Below are 20,728 nucleotides of genomic sequence, written 5' to 3'. Positions count from 1 at the left end.
ATTGTACAACCTTTTCCCCTATCTATGATTATTGGGATCCATTCGCTAGTATAGTATAATGTAATGTTGTTATGCGAGCTGTTGGCGATTCTGTTCATGGTATAAACTGATGTGCTGTAGGGTATGGAATAGGGTAAAGATGCGCGCGCACATATTGCATTACACACATATCCGTGGTGTGAATTAATCACAATGCCAAATTCCATTCAATTTCGTATCGTACATATCGTACGATTTAAAAGAGGTCCATAAAGATGAATATATTAATTGACATTGTTAATTAATCTGAATGTGAACATTTACTGAGCAGTTTCGCAACGACAAATGACCGGTTGTTTATTCAAATGATCATATCTGATATCGTATATCTCGCAGTGGTTGTATATTGGACACAATTGAACGTTTATTTAGTTGCAACGCATCAAGACCGATGTCAAGTGATTATTACATGCTCTCTTTTTAAATTGCCTAAATTCATTCAATTGAGGAACCGATGTATCGAATTTTTTATATCAATGAAAGTATTTTCCCAACGTTCGAATGCAATGTTCCGAGCAGTTATCACGATCACCTTGATCTATAATTCTATTTGTTTCTTCATCACAAAAACACATAACGTCTAAGTTCAACTCTTCGTTATATACTTATAAATAGGATCTGTTTTCATATTTGTTATTGTTTAACTGTTTAAAAACTATTTCCAACTGACCAAAAAATAATTTTTTTCCAAGGACATTATAGTTTTTTCACACCAGCCAACTTGACCGGTCAATCAACATTCATTTGAGCTAAATTTTATTGTACATTATAAACAATATACTACTTGAAAAGATTATACCAAGGGTCGAGTTGAAAGATTCCTGACTTCTGGACTAGACACATGTGGCACCGTCCGTGTTGAATAATTATTCGCACCGTATAGACATAGTTTCGGCTTCCAGAATTTTTTCTAGTTATTCTGTAACTATAAAAATTTTAAATTATCTCTTTCTGATGACTTAAAATCAATAAACAATTTCTGGATTACGAACAATATTTACGACTTGATTTTATTATATAAATTACAAATAACCGGTGATTTTGACCGAGAGCTTAACAATCATTTCGGTAAACTTTAAAAACACGATATAAAATACTAAAACTAACAGTTTGCATTCACCGACATATTCATAGTTTCTTGCAATGAAAATTAACGGTATTTATGCAAAATTTCTTATTAAAATCAGATTTAAAATGTAAAATTAACAGATGAGATTTTGAATTCTACACAGTTAGGAAAAATCGTGTAAATTTACGTCTATAGAGATGCACGTAAAAGGAGCGTCGCAAGTCACTTAAAAGATCCTGTCAGCTTGGAGCGACATCAATCTTCAGTTCAGTAACGCCACCGCATGGCGTCACATTCAACATATCATGTCAATTGTATGGGTGCGCAGTGCTGCTATTTTGGCGCGCACAAATTTGACATTCCTTACTTATATGTATATGAGATTCGATGCGGACTCGCCTTGCAAAAAAGGATGTTGCCAATGATTTGTTCGGGAAATTAGAGAGCTGGATATCTCGTTAATATGATGTCTTTGCTTATACTTACATATCAAAGCAAGTAAAACATAAATCATATCATTAACTTCACAGCTAATTCTGCTGAAGGTGACACCGAAACAGACACAATATTTATGTTTACATGTTAAAAGATGTAATACTCTGTCATCAACCAAGAAATTACGGCATGCTTGAATTTACGTCAAGTGTAAGTTTAATTTTTTCTAAGAGTGTATCATTAATTATTTCAGTTTCATTGTGATTTTTCTACTGTTGATGCTGAAAAGTGTTTCGAGCGTTTCGAGCTTACTGGCTGGATGCTAGGTGAGACCAAAGTAGAATGCTCAATCACTTTTTAACTTTCTAATATAAGAATCACTGTGAAAACCGACTTTTCAACAGAGCTCCGGAGGGCCGAATGTCATATGCCACTCGAATCAACTCGTCAAAATAACAAAATCCCGGTGTGTCCATTTGATTTCGAACATACAGGTTCTCCGCTCCCGGTTTCGCAAGTACTGAAACAGTGGTCAAAAACTTCAGAACGGAACTCACTTCATTTTCTCAGTGACAATTTGACCGATTTTACAAATTTAAGTTCAAATAAATGGTCTTATAGTCTCATAAAATGCACATTGAATTTCATCTAGGATTCGACTTCCGGTTCCGAAATTACATGGTTAAATGTTTTCAATATTTTGAACTGTGATTTAAATCGACGGTTCAAACTACTAAAGTCCTTTAAACCTGTTCCAGTTTGTAGATTGTATTAGTAGCTCATCAATCAAATTGATTTTGGCTTCACCGGTCCTCAGTTTCCGGTACTGGAAGTAGTGGTTAAAAACTCCAAAACGGAATTCACCTAATTCTCTTTTCTACATATATATCGTTTATTTATACCCGGCTTTAACCTAATTTTGATCGTTCGCAGGGTATGACCAAATTTTCTCAAAGATGGCCAAACCGATTTTCACAAACTAGGACACAATTAAAAGGTCTCACGGTCCCATATGCTGCTATTGATTCCCATCTGGATTCGACAACCGGTTCCGGAATGACAGAGTGAAGTGTGCTTAAATTTGGCAAATCGTCATTTAGAGCGACGAGGCAAAAAAGCAAAGTTCTAATGATTTTAACTCAAACCCGTTTTAGTTCTTAGTTTATGCAAGTTTCTAAACACACTTTCGGTTGAGCAATTTTTGCCATTACAAAGATAATATAAGTCGAATAGAAAAGAACTAGATAGCCTAAGATTGTTGAAACCAGTTCAACCATCTCCGAGAATTGAGTTTTTTTAGTTAGTTCTATATCCATCGGAATCGTTTGAAAACTTCACGGAGAATTGAATTTAGAACAAACAATATTGCATTAAAAGCTGCCGTGCAGATATGAGTATCTAATTGAAATTCATTTAGCATACCTTATCCTTTCTAGAGTTAGTGAGTTTCTAATTTGAATATACATTACAGATCGGGTGCTTGATTCCCATCGACCCCAATCGTGTTGGCGGGAACTGATGAAGAAACGTTGTAATCACTCTATTCTCACATAGGACACACTTGAAGAGCGCAACGAAAGAGAGAAAGAGAGTGAGTCTGTACGGCCATGAAAGTAATCTATGGTTAGCAGCAAATGTGACATACGTGCTATATCAGTAAAACTTAGGCTTGGAACCTATGGAAGATATACATTCCAAGAACGTTTAGCAAATAAAATTTTATTTGCGGTATAAAGACATTCATATGAACGGCTGAATGCAAAAATCGGTAGAGTTATGAAGCCCCGTTTAAGTATTTTTGAATGCAGAAACCGAACACGGGTTCTGCAACGCAAAATCATTTGAAAACATCTTCGTCGCAAGAATTCGAAAAACCCTTTGAATGGAAGAACCAAATAAATACTTTACGAAACAAACGGTTTTACCCGTTTCTTGCATTCAAGGTTTTCTGCCGACTGTCGCATGGATCTGGTTTTTTCAAACTCTTATACGATTTTTGCATTCAGCCGTTCATATATTCTAGCGAAGAAAAATATCACAAAAATTAATTATTCAATAAACTTCAATTCGAAAATAATCTGTCGATCAACGGTTATTTATGATCAAATAACACATACAAATAGATTTTTAGTGCCAGTAGGCTGTGTGTTGCGATTTTAAAATGGGCTTGCACTGGATGAGCATTGCTGAATAGTATTTATTGATATATTATGGTAATTACTATCTTACAGTGCACAAAAATTTCCTCACTTCATTTGTAATTTGCGACACTGTTGCTGTTCCTGGATGTTTTCATTATTTTGTGGAAGCGTGCGCGTTGAATAAAAAGGAGAAAAGAAGGCTGTTGAACAAAAAAAAACCGCCCGTTGTCTTCGTTCAGAATCAGCATCAGGTCGCCTGCTATGCAATGTTTCCTGCTCAGCTTGCGCTCGCTCCCTTTGATGTCATCGGAACGGCTGACGGGTGAGTTAGCAAAAGCTTGCTGAGCGTACGCAAAAGTAATGGCAAACGGCATGGACGTAGCGTAAGGTTTAGTGACATAAAGTCTACTGAATACCTTTCAGTTTACATTTAATCGTGGTCGTGGCAAGAGCGAAATTTGCGCCGTCTCCGCTTGTTTTGGTGACTTGTTGACTAGTGTCATCATCTGCTGACATACTAGCGTTGCTAGTGAACTGCCGCAGACAGGCAGATAGCATCAGAAGGTAGTCTGTGATAGCGGTGTGTGCCGGTGGTAGCGCATTCGATAGATTCACCTTCGGATCATTCTGGATCTACAAGATCGACGCGAGACTCGTCTTGGTCGGTGTGCTTGTTTTTTTTTTGCGAGAACCGTTTGCAATAGCGGCCTTTCTTTCATTTGGATCGGGAGTTGGCCGCTTTTTGCCCCACAGTGTGACAGTATTTCAACAGTTGGCGCTTGACGGCCGGTAAAAATAACTCGAAATATTGCCAGAAAGTAACAAGTAGAGCCGACTTTTCACTTGGTGCTGCAGAACGTTTTAACACGCGAACAAACGAGGAAAGTAACAAATCAAATTAGTTCATCAGATATAGTCGTCTACGGTCGCGCTGATCCGAAGGGCAAAAAAGACGGCAAGTGTATTCTTTCAGTGCTCTGGTGCGATCATCGTACAAACGAAGCTAACTTTGTGTGATAAAGGAAGTTTAACCTAATTTCAAAGCGACACTAACGCAATCAACGGTGGTGCTTGGGAGGAAAGCACTGCTGAACAGGAAGATCTAGACGTTACAATCATCGTTGAGGAGCTGTCTTCAGAACATCAGTAAACAACGACCCATCCACCAACGTCAATCGAAACACATAGGGTCAAGTGACAAGCATCGGAGTACAGTTTAGCCCTAGTAAGTGAATTTGTGACCATCGAAATAAATTGAAATTAATCGATCGATCTAAGAATCACACTAATCGAATATGAAATGGTTTTGGCACTTGAAATTGTAGTACACCTACTTCTCATAGCAAACTAAATTGATTGGATCGGATCATAAAAATTTTCAATTGATATTTAAATAATGCCATGTATCAAGGAAGAATATTTATTTAATTTTTTTCAGCGTGTTTGTATTTAAGAGGCCAGAATATCCTGAGAGGAACAAAAAATAGAAACAATGCATGAACCTGATGATAGAAGGCTCTATTTTTTTTTATCAGTGATTACTAAATGTTTGATAAGTTTAAAATTTACTTTCGATATCAGTGCTCGAGTGCTGATTGCTGTTTCGATTCCATCTGGGTTCCTCCACTATAGAATCACGACCATGCTCACGGTGTATCGAAGGCAATTGGATGAAACTATATTTTGCGCGAGTGACCTGAATAAATTTATTTCTCAATGTACTGCACATTTCATTTGAAATTGTCTGTCACAGCTGCCAAAATATTTACAAATCGACTTATGTTAAATGCTGATAGAACGACAGCGTATTTAGTGATTTTAAATTTTGGAGGCTGTGCGCCAGTGAGAATTTAGTGATGTATTGTGGTCTCGTTGCAACTTAGACGACAAAGAAGGGTACTGGTAAATATGATATGCGCATCATATGATCCAGATGACTTCTCGTCTAACCAATATACAGCTTAAAACGGAAGTGTTTTCTTCATAACACAAAGTTTGATGGAACCCACAAAAACTGGATCAATCCAGTTTTTATATCGCCCTCTTAGTCAACGGTCGTCCTTCTTGCGGTGCGTACCACCGTCAAATAATCCCGCATTATTTCGGGTCGATCTAGTCTGGCGAATGTCTGGTCTGATCCGGTACAACCATATGAATGAAAATTTCGGTATAATAAAACCCTAAGCCATGGACCTCTGCATTCAACAGTTCGCTCTGTGTCAGTGAATCGTGAACATCGTGGACTCACCATTCGGTATTTAAAGACGATGGAAAAGGTAAAAAATTTTGTTATCGTTAAGTGGTAGTGAATATTAGAATAGGTTCAGAGTAAACGATTGTGACCGATTAAAACATACACATTTCATTGAGGAATGAAATACACATTCTCAACCGCCTGGAATTCGCTAACCTGGACTAGTGTAACGGATATTGATTGATTGTCATTCAAAAATCCAATACAAGTGATAAGATTCAAAGCCCCACGGCGTAAACTTAAATACACTAACACTAAAATACTCTTTTGCGAATTTTCAAAGCTATGCGGTTTTCTTGCTCTGTCTTAGAAATGCATGAAAGAGATCTGGGGTTATCTCGAAAAAAAGGTGTTTAAATCGACTTTGGGATCTACAATGTTTTCAAAAACTACAAGAATCAGGTTGTTCAAAACTACAACCTGTTCCTTGTAGTTTTTGAAAACTGTTTTCAAAAACTAGAAGGACCATGGCGTTGTTCGAGTTATTGGTGTGAAACAAGGCAACCACAATTTCTGAGGATCGATATTGTCAATCAAACAGTTCAACATGCGTTTGTTACGCGGCTTTTTAAGATTATTTTCGAAGCTACGCGGTTTTTTATGAGGATTCCCACATTTACGCAGTTATTTTACGCGGTACGTATCCCCCGCACAAAAAAAGACCTCAGTGTATTAAGAACCTGCATCGAGCACGCGAACCCAGACTCTGTTTGCCTTGATTCGTGTTTGTCTTGTATCCGACGAAATTACACCAATAGCCAAAATATTATACCTTCGTGCATATTAGCGTAACGAATTTCGATATTCAAGCACAGAGAACAGACATCCAAGCTAGTACAAACTTTTTCAAAAAAGCTGTGTAAAGCATACAAGTAAAAATCCGTTAAAAATCACCGTTGTGGACGACTTTGCATGCATGAATTACTATTGTAAGAAAGCTCGTACATTTTTTTGCCAAAATTCGTTTTTATTATTCAACATAATTGCCATCAGAGGCGATACAGCGATTATAGCGATCTTCCAACTTTTCGATACCATTTTTGTAGTACGATTTGTCCTTTGCCTCAAAATAGGCCTCAGTTTCAGCGATTACCTCTTCATTGCTTCTAAATTTTTTACCAGCGAGCATTCTCTTGAGGTCTGGGAACAGGAAAAAGCCACTGGGGGCCAAATCTGGAGAATACGGTGGATGAGGGAGCAATTCGAAGCCCAATTCGTTCAATTTCAGCATGGTTTTCATCGACTTGTGACACGGTGCATTATCTTGATGAAACAAAACTTTTTTCTTCTTCAAATGAGGCCGTTTTTTTTAAATTTCGTCCTTCAAACGCTCTAATAACGCTATATAATAGTCACGGTTGATGATTTTTCCTTTTTCAAGGTAGTCGATGAAAATTATACCATGCGAATCCCAAAATACAGCGCCATAACCTTACCGGCCGATTGTTGAGTCTTTCCACGCTTTGAGTTCAGTTCATCGCGTGTAGTCCACTCAGCTGACTGTCGATTGGACTCCGGAGTGAAGTGATGGAGCCATGTTTCGTCCATTGTTATATATCGACGAAAAAAATCGGTTTTATTTCCATATAACAGCTCCAAACACTGCTCAGAATCATCAATTCGTTATTGTTTTTGATCGATTGTGAGCTCACGCGGCACCCATTTTGCACAAAGCTTTCTCATATCCAAATATTCGTGAATAATATGTCCAACACGTTCCTTTGATATCTTTAGGGTGTCAGCTATCTCGATCAACTTCACTTTACGGTCATTGAAAATCATTTTGGGGATTTTTTTCTCGTTTTCATCGGTAACAGCCTCTTTTGGACGTCCACTGCGTTCATCGTCTTCGGTGCTCATATGACCAGTACGAAATTTTGCAAACCACTTACGAATTGTTGCTTCGCCCGGTGCAGAGTCTGGATAACACTCATCAAGCCATTTGTTGGTATCGGCGGCACTTTTTTTCATCAAAAAGAAGTGTTTCATCAACACACGAAATTCCTTTTTTTTCCATTTTTTTCACAATAACAAAGGTAGCTTCACTCAAAATGTAATATCTCACAAACTAATAATCAGACAGGTGTCAAATTTATACACATATCTTTTGAAGGTTGGTACTAACTGAAAATGGTATGGATTTAATTCTAGTGGCGCCCTCTCATAGAAACGATACGAACTTTTCAGCCGATCTGTTATTTCTGTTACCGTTATTTAAATTAGAAAAACATTCCTAAGCACATACAATTTACCTGGGATACTTGCAGATGTCTCAGGTGAAAACGACATAACAAAGCATTTCATCCAAACTTGCATGACATAAGATCAAAGCATAGCAATTAAAACTTCAAATCGTTTTATAGCGCTTTGTTCCTTGTTGTTTAGCAGCTACCCAGTGAAATTTGTCGACCCGCATAAGTCCGATCATCGGCCCGATTATCGGACCGATTGAGCACGATAGAGAAACAGAGCGAAGGAATATCAAACAAGGCATTTTCGAGCCAACGTCTCACCGATAGGATGTGAAAGAGTGTTAAACATTCTTTGTTTCGATCATAGAGGCTTTAACCTTAAGGTCATTCGCATCTTAAGGCCAGAAAAACTCTGGTCCTATGTTCGGGGTTGGAAATTCAGCCCCGATATATCCCATCCCCTGAGTATAAGACATCCGCTCTCTGCTTAGGTATATCTTCACTCTTTTGTTCTACCGATACACTATGTAAGCTTGAAACGCAATCAAAAGCTTTCGTGCACGATGCGTCCGATGTTCGGATTTACTGGGTAACTTCCTCTGACATGTTACATGTGATACTGAAACGTTAGCTATAATTTCGCTTATAAAGGGTGATTTTTTAAGAGCTTGAGAACTTTTTTAAACAATAAAACGCATAAAATTTGCAAAATCTCATCGGTTCTTTATTTTAAACGTTAGATTGGTACATGACATTTACTTTTTGAAGATAATTTCATTTAAATGTTGACCGCGGCTGCGTCTTAGGTGGTCCATTCGGAAAGTCCAATTTTGGGCAACTTTTTCGAGCATTTCGGCCGGAATAGCCCGAATTTCTTCGGAAATGTTGTCTTCCAAAGCTGGAATAGTTACTGGCTTATTTCTGTAGACTTTAGACTTGACGTAGCCCCACAAAAAATAGTCTAAAGGCGTCAAATCGCATGATCTTGGTGGCCAACTTACCGGTCCATTTCTTGAGATGAATTGTTCTCCGAAGTTTTCCCTCAAAATGGCCATAGAATCGCGAGCTGTGTGGCATGTAGCGCCATCTTGTTGAAACCACATGTCAACCAAGTTCAGTTCTTCCATTTTTGGCAACAAAAAGTTTGTTAGCATCGAACGATAGCGATCGCCATTCACTGTAACGTTGCGTCCAACAGCATCTTTGAAAAAATACGGTCCAATGATTCCACCAGCGTACAAACCACACCAAACAGTGCATTTTTCGGGATGCATGGGCAGTTCTTGAACGGCTTCTGGTTGCTCTTCACTCCAAATGCGGCAATTTTGCTTATTTACGTAGCCATTCAACCAGAAATGAGCCTCATCGCTGAACAAAATTTGTCGATAAAAAAGCGGATTTTCCGAATGGACCACCTAAGACGCAGCCGCGGTCAACATTTAAATGAAATTATCTTCAAAAAGTAAATGTCATGTACCAATCTAACGTTTAAAATAAAGAACCGATGAGATTTTGCAAATTTTATGCGTTTTATTGTTTAAAAAAGTTCTCAAGCTCTTAAAAAATCACCCTTTATTTATAGATTCGTGTGCTTCCGTACAGCTTCACTATTGCATCAATTGACCAGCAGAGCGATGCTTCCCAGCTGATATCGTTTACTCCTTCAAACCCATCGTCTCCGTAAGGGAAATCCTGTGATCTCAAAATTGATATATTTAAAAAAAAATGTTTCGGGTTAACACCAGATCAAGACGTTTTATAAATTTTTAAGACATCTGGCGACAAAAATAGTTTTGCAGTTTTTTATGCGAATTTTCAAAGTTATGCGAATTGTTCTTATAAATTTAGCAATAACGCAGTATTGCGAATTAAGATTTGGTGGGACAGGTATAGCGTGATGGGTAAGTCGATGCCTTTCACGCAGCTCACCTGGGTTCAATTCCCAACCTCGCAAATAGGGCCAGAAGGTTTTTCTGGCCCGAAGAGGTGAATGATCTCAAGGTTAATACCTATATAATCGAAACAAACGAATTAAGATTTTTTCGATTCATAGGAAAACAATTGGTGTGTTTTGTTTTGTTTCTATAATGGATGCATGTGTAATACACAGGAATTATGAATACAAATGAACTAAGAATCTAGTTTCAGCTTAGTGTTATTAAGATCCAGAGACATAATTAAACTTTTACTACAAGTTTTTTTCACTGCAAAACGTGAAAATATGATATGCCGCCCCCCGTCGCAAGAAGGTATCGATTTAGGGAGCAAACTGTCTCTACACTCTCCATTTATTTTGCAGTCCCCAAACAACGTTGCGCTAATCTCCCTGTCCCAAATAAGCCACTGCGTGAAATCTAGATATAAGAACGAAAACGATCAATTATTTGAATACAAAAAAAAGTCTTATACAGCTTTCTAAGATAAATATAATTTATAAGCTAAAATCTGCTCAACTTACTTGATTATTATCCAGTTGTTGTGTTCAATTCCAAAATAATAAGCCACTATTAAACCTATGCCATCTGCCATATCATCCTAAAGATTCAAAGCACATCATGCGTGATCGAAGAATACAAACAGCTGTAGGTTGTTCAATATTCATTCGGTTTCACTGCTGTTATGCAAATTTATTCCACTAGAAAGAACTGGAATTCGCTGCTTTGCTCGAACCTACCGAAACAAGCTATGCGCATTCCAACGTTTTCACGTACAGAACAGAAAGGGAGATTTGTCATTCAATTAGAAATATGTGATCCATTACAACTATGTTAAGTTCGATTCGGTCTGATTAATTCCATTTCTAGATCGAATTAATCTAACTATTGATGCTGATCTGAGTTTCGTTTCTATTGCCCTTCATTTTACATTCAAAAACATTATGGAATTGTTTTAACCGATTCGATTCCTAATTTTTCTACTACCATTCCCAGCGCATTATCTACGATAGTTAACGATCCTCTACGGATTCTCGGCTGAATGTCACTTCGATACACCTTAAAACATGTGTTCACTCTGCATGTTTACTCTACTTCTGTTTTCCTCGGTTAGGCAATCATATCGTGTGGCTGGGCGAATTTGAATATTAACGAAATTTGTACATACGGGGCTGCACCTGTGCACCTTTGACCGATTTTTTTTAACGCATGAATTTCTTAAAGATGGCTGAACCGATTTTAACAAGCTTAGGCTCGTTTGAAAGCTACTGTCGGGCCATAGATTAAGTTCAAAGACCAAAAGGCTGTGTCTTTTGGTTCCGGAGATATGATGGTATAAGTGACATACCCGAAAAAAAACACGTTGTTTTTTACCGCTCTAATATCTAAGGGTGCCAATATCTTGGAATCACCTCTAATTTCGTAAAGCGGTAGTGTTCAAAAGTGTAACAACATAGAAAAAAGTCCCCATGCAAAATTTGAGCTAAATTGGATATGGGTAAGGGGTGCTGCCTCTAATCGGTACAGAACGATTTTGCGACACGATTTGCTTCGCCGATTCAATGTTTTCTTCAGTAACAGATGTTGTTGGGCGGGCAGGGATCTCATCATGATCCAAGCTTGTACGACCACCTTTGAAGCGTTTGTACCACTCGTATGCCTGTGTTTTTCCTAGACACGATTCACCAAAGGCCTTTTCTAACATTTTCAACGTTTCGGAACACTTAAATCCATTTGCAACACAAAATTTGATGCACGCACGTTGTTCTAAATTTTCATCCATTATAAAAATCGCCGCACGAAAATTTTTCAACTTCTTTGTATAGACGCCAAACAAAAACTAATCGTACGATATGCGTCAACATTTGACAGAATGTATATAAAAGTGTTGCCAACGTTGAGAGAATAAAAGTTTACCGATTGGACAAGCGCGGGAATGTTAAAATGAAAATTCCGGTTCTTTTTTGATCATAAGGTATAATATATTATATTATAATATAATATAATAATATAATATAATATAATATAATATAATATAATATAATATAATATAATATAATATAATATACTATAATATAATATAATATAATATAATATAATATAATATAATATAATACAATATAATATAATATTATATACTGAAATAGTAAAATTGGTCGTGAGAGCTTTGTAAATGACGTACGCTAAATTATTGTAAAACAGTTTATTTACTACAAGTTTTTAAATATTTATTTGCAGGGCAGTTCTATACTTATATTAAGCTCTGTTTACATACTATGGGTCTGCTATTGGAGTTTTATTTTGTTACGTTTCGCCTTCGGCTCATCAGTGCATTAGCAGATTATGTTGTACTGCTAATACCACCTCCACAAAGAAAACGTAAAGTAAATGCTATTTGCATCTCACATATTTTTCACCGAAGTGCAATGTCTATTCTGACGTCCCAATTATGTGTCATGTGCACTTAAGCACAAACCGGTATCCATGAGATATCATAATCTAAATGACTGACGAAAATCACGACACATACACTTCACGCCATCCTTTCTCAACTACACACATAGGGCAGACAATTTTACCCGAGAAGCATATGACAATATCTAAAACCTATTTCCAAAGTAACCGTCAATTCTCGCCGGATGGAAATGGAAACTCATCTTCCCCTAGAAAGAGGTTGACAACTAGATCCAATATACGCAAATAGGCTTGAAAAAAAATGATTTGGATAAAAAAACTGTTTTCATCACCATAGTGATGTAATTATGCATTTCTCATATTACTCATTACTTCATTGATATCAATAGAAAATAATTCATAGAAATTTTTTTCGAAGCTTGAAAAAATCTAATAAAATAATAACACTACAATAACCTATACAATTTGTAAACAGTAATAAGTTAAATTTAGAAGAATATTTCCGGTTGCCCTAAGTGACGGTTTGAAAACTACACTTAATACACTGTCACTTGTTTCCTCTTGTCACAGTATACGTACAGATACGTGTTTCGGTACTCAGCATAAGGCAATCATCAGTGTCAGAGTCACACTTCTCACCGTAATTCCAGAGCCGGGTGTCTGAATGGGATGGAGTTCAATGGTAAACTATGAGACCTTTCATTTGAACTTAAGCGTGTGAAAATCGGAACAGGCATCTCTGAAAAAAAAATAAGTGATTGCTTAAAGGAATCGCACCGATTTAGCTTCTACTATTAGAATAGTGGCATGAAGCTAATTCCTTTCAAAATAGTGTGTTCTTATTGTGCAGCACCAGAAACGGCAAAAGATGTTTTTGAATGCGTTTAATCTTGTAAATTATACCTCTACCTTTACTGTCTTTTTTTTTTTTTGTTTCGATTATAGAGGTTTTAACCTTAAGGTCATTCACCTCTTCGAGTCAGAAAAACTTTCTCACCCTATGTGCGGGGTTGGGAATCGAACCCAGGCAGGCTGCGTGAAAGGCATCGACCTACCCATCACGCTACACCCGTCCCCCACCTTTACTGTCTGTTGTTCCCTAATCTCGCTTTCCACCGGTGCTGATGGCCTGCCAAATCAGGTATTTCGAAGCGAACTAATTTCATATTTCTTACAGTTCGTCTTCGACTCATCACTGCGTTAGCAGTTTATGTTAAATTGCTAATACTACCTCGCGGTTCGACATAAAGCCTTAAGCAGGCGTATGGTTATATACGGTACATACAAATCACTTATTTAAAACTTTCCGACCATCAGCTAGTAGTCATCTAGAAGTTTTTGGCAAAATGCACATGACTTACTTCAACTTTTTACGTTTCGTTTTCGGCTCATCAGTGCTCTAGCAGGTCTGGTTGAATAAACTGGTAATATATTATTTTTGTATTCGTGTGGAGCGAAATTTTATCGTCAATATAACATGTAGAATAGAATCGACTTTTTTCATCGGGAGTTATCATGAAAAATCTTGGAAAAGAGATAGTTTCGTATGAAGTTTTTTCTGTTTATTAATTAGTTTGCTGTGCAAAATCGAGAATTAATGTGCAATATGATTCATGTGTGTTATGAATTAATGCGAAGGACTCCCAGAGCAACTGATTATAGAAATGATCGCATCACTTGTGCTGCGGTTCACACACCCGATCCTATCGCGTGTACCCAACAGCATCGACAACAACGATGTGGTAATTGATCCATGTGTGATTATTTGATTATACGTTTCCAGAAATAAACTGACCAATTCACAGCTCGTCACATCCATCTGGGACGCTTTGTGGTAATGTGTTAATTTGACAATTTACTATCACCGGTGAAAACCAACGCAGATAAATTGATGTGAGAATGATTTATGGGGATTTAACCACATTTATTTATTAGCATCAAATCACCGTAATACGGATATTTATAGCCGTATATGACGCGCACTGCAACTGCACATCTCAAGAGCAAACTATCCGTTGAGTACCTGCAACAAGTGGGTACAATATATTCAGAAATATACTTCACTGAACCCACACGCATGTGGCCGCTTGCATAGGGTTCACTATAAACGGTTTTTTTTATGGACAACACGAATGTTCAGTGTGAAAGTATATAAATGAATTCTTTTGTTTTTGATAGAAATTATTCATAAATTTAATTTGAGTTTGTCTCAAGATTATAGTCCGCTTCTGGATGAAAACATGCAACACCCATCCCCGTGAAAGATGCCGTCTACACACAACCGGCATGTAAATCGTTGCAACTATGCTTCTTAGTTGTGTCGTTGTCGTTTTACATATTTACTTGTTTACAATATGAGCAATGCCACCTCACTGTGGCCTTCTCCCATGCGTCCGGTACAGTAAATGTTTAATTTTCTTAGCTCGTTATTGTTTCCATGTGGTGTGATAAGTTGTTTTTATCATATTTTAGACAGACCGCAACTTTCGACTGGTAATTATTTCTAATATTTATCCTGATCGTTTTCTATAAGTCCTGAATTATTATTAGTGCTGGACAGGAAAAACTCACTTTCATATGTATTTTACGTGTGCATTCAAAGTTGTAGTGTTAGTTTAAACCCGCAATGTGATTGTTGCATAATGCAAAATTCTATATTCCAGAAGTTGTTTGTGACGATTACGTTTGTCGAGATTTGTTCCACCCACTGTTAGTGTTGGAAGTCTGGTAACATTACGTTTCATGACACTTCGAGTAACCATTCCCATATTCATCCCAGTTTCGTTATTCACGCGAGTGAATAATAAAATACACTAACAAAGATTCAGCATTGTGGCCGTTACTATAATTTCACTCACAGATAACAGTATAATAACAACCTTTGCAATAAATTGTTCAAATGCAATGAAATGTTCAATTTGGTCATTCCAATGCCTCAGCCATGAATTACTCTAAACAATCGACTCTCGGGCTGATAAACTATGAACCTGTTTTCATGAGTAATGATTCACTAAGAAGATGAGTGTATAAAATGAAACCGAAGAGATCCAACAGTTGACTTGGTTTGACCATCCCCAGTAGCAATCAATTTTGTGTAGTCTTTTGTCAAATATTTATTCACATTAATCTCCATTTGGATTCGGAGCAATTTTTCTTTATTATCCTAGGTATAATAACCCTACACTGTTTTCAATTAGAAATAGACATCTTATTCGCTGTTAGAGTATATATCCCATATATAGTGAGCGTGTGTCATTTACAACTATGGCAAATCAGAATAACTGGGAAATAGCTTTATGAGCTTTAGAGCAAATTCAGCAGCTAGATCTGCATCCCCAGCAAGCTGTTGCATTTTTATTTATTCGACTAGTTCTTCTGTCAAATTTCAAACTGGTCTACGATGCCGTTCTATTTTTGTATATTTGGAACACGAGTAAAACACTGCTGGGGCTGCCAATTTTTCTACTGAAAATGCCCTTAGCTTTTTAAAACTTATGGATGACTTTAGTGATCTTTCGCCGGGTGTGCACATGACAGTCACGATATTTTTTTGGCGCACATCTACGGTCCTCCGTGTAACTGGCACCATTGGTGATACATTGGTTGCACTGCTGAGTTCCCATCATACATTCATAATGCAAATGTCAAACCGTGAGAACCCTTTCGATTCGGTAGCTCATTTGTATATATTGAGATTTTATGGCACACTTTGGTTGAAATGATAGCAATGCAATTAATCTCGCGCTCCACCAAGCGGTGAGTGCGGTCATTCCAGAAGGTACCGGGAACGAACCACATTTTTTAAAAATATTTATAAGCACGTACATGTCTTTATTATTTATCTTTGGGGTGTGGTAAAGGATTTGTATACTTCATATATATTATTATGTATATACGAAATCATTACAGTATCCTGTTGTTGGGACCAGGGATGTCAGTTTCACAGATTAATCTGTGTTTCACAGATTTAAAATTTTCTACACAGATTTTTAAAATGACACAGATTTTCACAGATTTCTGAGAAAGATCACAGATTTTTACAGATTCTTGAATAAAATAAATCACCGATTTTCACAGATTTTGGAAATCGAGCATGGTTTAGCATCAAAAAGTACAGAGCGGTTGAGGAAAAAAGGACAGAGCGTGTTGGTAGATTTTCACAGACAGGTTTTGGGTTTGATCACAGATTTTTGAAAAAATGACCTGGCATCCCTGGTTGGGACTCTCCATGCCCCTTACTTTAGAGGAGATGCTCTTTTTCTTTACATCCAGCGGGGTTTTGGATACGCATACGCATGGCTGCCAGATGGCATTCGATTGCCCGTCGGAGTGGAAAGGCTTTTAACAATTCTGGCATGTGGCCAGTTGATTCTCTTATGTGACAAACGATTTGTATTGTAATTTTCTAGGCGCATACGCAATACCGTTCCGTACGCCAAGGATAAAGTTGCTTCACCACGTGTTTTTGAGTAAAACTGTCGTTTTTGACTATCGAAGATCACGCACACGCCCATCAAATACATTGTCCTCAACATAACTTTTTTGTTAATTAAGAATTTAATTATCTCCAGTTCGCGTTTGGCGAAAAACCATTTGTATATTGTGTTATTCGATTTGTTAAACTACATCTCTAGTCAACTCTTTGATGCCGAGAAAATTTTTTAATTTAGCTTGCTGAAGCTCGACTACCGTTCCTTCTCAAGTCTATAGCAATTGACCTTGGTTGTGCAACCAGACCTTCTGTTGTCTAGATTTACTCATTTCGAGATTATCTAATTGTCCACTTCACTGTAGTGTACTTTGTATCTGTTAAACACTTAGCAGACCGTATGTTTTGGCCGAGACAAGAAAATATATATTTTGCCTTTTTCCTATAGAAAGGCTATAAATCACTGTGATAACCGACTTTTGAACCGAGATCGAATGTCATATGCCATTCGACTAAGCTTGACGAACTGAGCAAATGTCTCTGTGTGTGTATGTGCGTGTGACAAATAATGTCACTCGATTTTCTCAGAGATGGATGAACCGATTTTTACGAACTTGGATTCAAATGAAAGGTCTTATGGTACCATAGCTCGCTATTCAATTTTATCTTTATCCGACCTCCGGTTTCGGAATTACAAGGCAATATGTGCAAATCAATGGGAAAATGCGCACTCAATTCTCTCGGAAAATTCTTAACCGATTTTTACAACTAAGATGCAAATAAAAGGTTGAACATTTTTTTTAAAAGTCCCCGAAAAGTTGATTCAGATCTGACTTCGGTATTCAGCGCGATAAGTGAACAATTTTCCATTTCATGAGGATTTTTTCAAAAGTGATGGCGAAATGAGGTGCAAATATTTATAAAATTACTATTGTAAATTCATTTAGACCTTGTTAGTTAGCGGATAAATAAATCTATTTTGGGGCTACAAGTCCCTGGTTTCCGAACGCACCGGTAATAGTGAAGAAAGCTACAAAAACGGAACTTCGATTTCTCGGCAACGGTTAAACCAATTTCACAAATCATGATTCAAGTTAAAGCTTTCAGTGTCTTAAAAGATACCTACTGTGCAATTTCATCCAGATCCGACTTCCGGTTCCAAAATTATAGGGCGATAAGTATCAAACTTTCAAACGTGTCATACAAAATTATGCAAAACATACAGCATGTTTTATTCAACTTTGTATAGCGTGCAGGGTTGTCACATTTGTATATTAACTAGACATAACTCCGCACCCGTATCGTTAGACGTATTAAAGCAGGGCGGTGCACTCTCTGTTTTGTAGTTTATCAAGTAGTCAGAGTGCAAGCGTCACGCGAAGCGTCAAGACGCACGTGTGTGTTTTATTTGAACAAATCAAACCTGTCAGGGTGAATGCGATGCGAAAACAGTACATCGTTTCTAAATTGCTTCGTTTCGGTCCGCGTTCCGCGCTCACTCTGACATCAACCTTACGGTGATCCGGTGTGCAGAGGAATGGAACCATCATCAATGACAACACTGATAGTACTTTCATTATCAGTATATTATTCCTTTTTATGGTGACTTTTACTGTGATACTCAAACTCGACTAACTGGATTCTTCGTTAATTGCTCTTATTCCGATAAATTGAGGTGTGCTCCGAACTATTCAAAAATAAGATTTAAAGAGAAAGTAATAAATTCAAGTACATTTTGTGATTGACATTTCAGTTTTCAAGATTGGTTTACCGTTTATCAGTTATCCTGAACCAACTGAAATGTTCACCATTAAAGCCGGGTATAAATAAACGATATAAAAAAGTGAGTGGGTAATGTCAAAGACGTAATTGGACGTATCATCACACTTCTGAATATCTCGCTCTCAATAGTTGATATATTGTGTGAATTGTGCAAGGTTTCATTTTTTTACTCCCATCAGTATAACGGTAACCCAATACTAAAGTACAACGAATTCACGACACATTTATTTTAACACACGCCTGCAGAAATACACACGGTTTGAATTACAATAATTTCAGTGGAATAAAATATCATGAAGTTCAATATTGAAAGCCAACTGCGCAGACTAGAATGGATGAGACCTGTCAATTTTTACGCTTTATACATAGACCTACCCAGTTGGTAACGCGAGAATACAATGTCGCTCTCTGTATCAAAACCGTCGTCCGAGCACGAGAAAGACATACCTTATGATAAAAAAAGAACCGGAATTTTCATTTTCAAATTCCCGCGCTTGTCCAATCGGTAAACTTTTATTCTCTCAACGTTGGCAACACTTTACAAAGAAGTTGAAAATCTTTCGTGTGGCGATTTTTATAATGGATGAAAATTTAGAACAACGGCTCGCCTTCGAAGCGCCATTCGGTCGATTGTTGTGCGGTTTCGACGTCATATTCATAGATCCACATCTCATCACCAGTTATGATGCATTCGATGAATGTGGGGTCACTATCTGCGTTGGAAATCATCTCTTTGGCCACATAAACACGACGCTGTTTTTGAATGAAATTCAGCTTTTTTGGCACCAGCCGAGAAGCGACGCGTTGGAAACCCAAAACATCAGTTAAAATGTGTTCGGCTGACCCATAAGAGATGCCCAACAACACAGCAATCTCTCTAATCGGTACAGAACGTTGAGAAAATAAAAGTTTACCGATTGGACAAGCGCGGGAATTTTAAAATGAAAACTCCGGTTGTTTTTTTATGATAAGGTATAAGCGTCAAGCGTTGGTATCAACATTTTATAAAACTACAATTTTGAGCTATTTGTTTTTATTTATTACTTCGAACAATTTTATCGTGAATTGTTTATCATATTTTCGATAGTATGGAGCAAAAATTAGGCTGTTGGGTTAAGTACAACAAGAGATTTTCGCGATTGAGTTCTACCCATTCTTGTAAAGGGTACATTTTGAAAAGATGTCCCATAGTAAAGTCGTATTCACGACAAAAAAGTTCACCAGTTCTAAGCCTAATATGTATTGCGTGAGAAGTTTAGCACAGGTTAATGATCGGCTGTTTATACACGGATAAAATTCCATTGCCGGTACCATGATTAAGAAATTAAGAAACTCATCAAACGTGTCTTTTCATGAGTTATGTTAATATTGTCAATGATGTTATGAGTAAGTAGGCATGATCTAATGAGAAGTAATGTTTCAAAATTTTCATGATTTCCTAATCATGGTACTGTCACTAGATTAGTATCCGTGTAGCAGAGATGCCAGGCCTGCATATTTGTTTGCAAATCTGCAGATTTCTTATATAGTGCTGCAGACATTTTTTGTTGCAGACTTTTTTGCAAACTTTTAAAAATCGAGTTTTTCGCAGACTTTCGTCAAAATTTACAGACTTTTGAAATGGCCACGCCGTTTTTTTGTTTGTTTGCCGAACCCAGTTTTGTGTGTCATAGTTTATAGTGAAACGAAAGCCCGTAGACATTTTATCGGGTTCACAGACTTTTGCAACCCTGTCTGAAGATATTCGAAATTGTTACCTGGCATCTCTGTCGGGCAGTATCTATAGGGGTTCGAAGTTGGAATCCATCCAACACTTTGAAGGGGACGGCAAACCAATCCTTGGGACTTTTGTTTTGCTCGCTTTATCGATCCCTCCGGAACTAATTTTTTTTGATCGCCAAACCAAAAATGTTGGCGGAAAATCATATTTTGCCCTGGGCGCTAAATTTCCTCGGTGTGTCACTGAGCCGATTCCATTTGAATGAAACGAGATGAAACATTATGGCACTGGATGTTGATCGTAGAGCTGTGGAAAGGG

The 20,728-nt window shown here is 37.4% G+C and overlaps 1 protein-coding gene across 2 annotated transcripts in view; it reads left to right on the top strand.

Annotated features, from left to right (window-relative positions):
- Positions 1 to 4,009: 4,009 nt before the first annotated feature.
- LOC131431683 (excitatory amino acid transporter 1) overlaps positions 4,010 to 20,728 on the top strand; it is a 57,430-nt gene continuing 40,711 nt past the window's right edge. The window contains exon 1 of one of the 2 annotated variants that reach the window (XR_009229713.1): positions 4,010 to 4,909. The gene's annotated coding sequence lies outside the window, so the exon portion shown is untranslated. The remainder of the gene's footprint in view (positions 4,910 to 20,728) is intronic. The other variant, XM_058597541.1, reaches the window with a different exon arrangement.

This window comes from Malaya genurostris, chromosome 2 (genome assembly GCF_030247185.1).
Source record: "Malaya genurostris strain Urasoe2022 chromosome 2, Malgen_1.1, whole genome shotgun sequence".
NCBI classification, from domain to species: Eukaryota; Metazoa; Arthropoda; class Insecta; order Diptera; family Culicidae; genus Malaya; species Malaya genurostris.
This window is presented reverse-complemented; position numbering and strand designations above follow the sequence as displayed.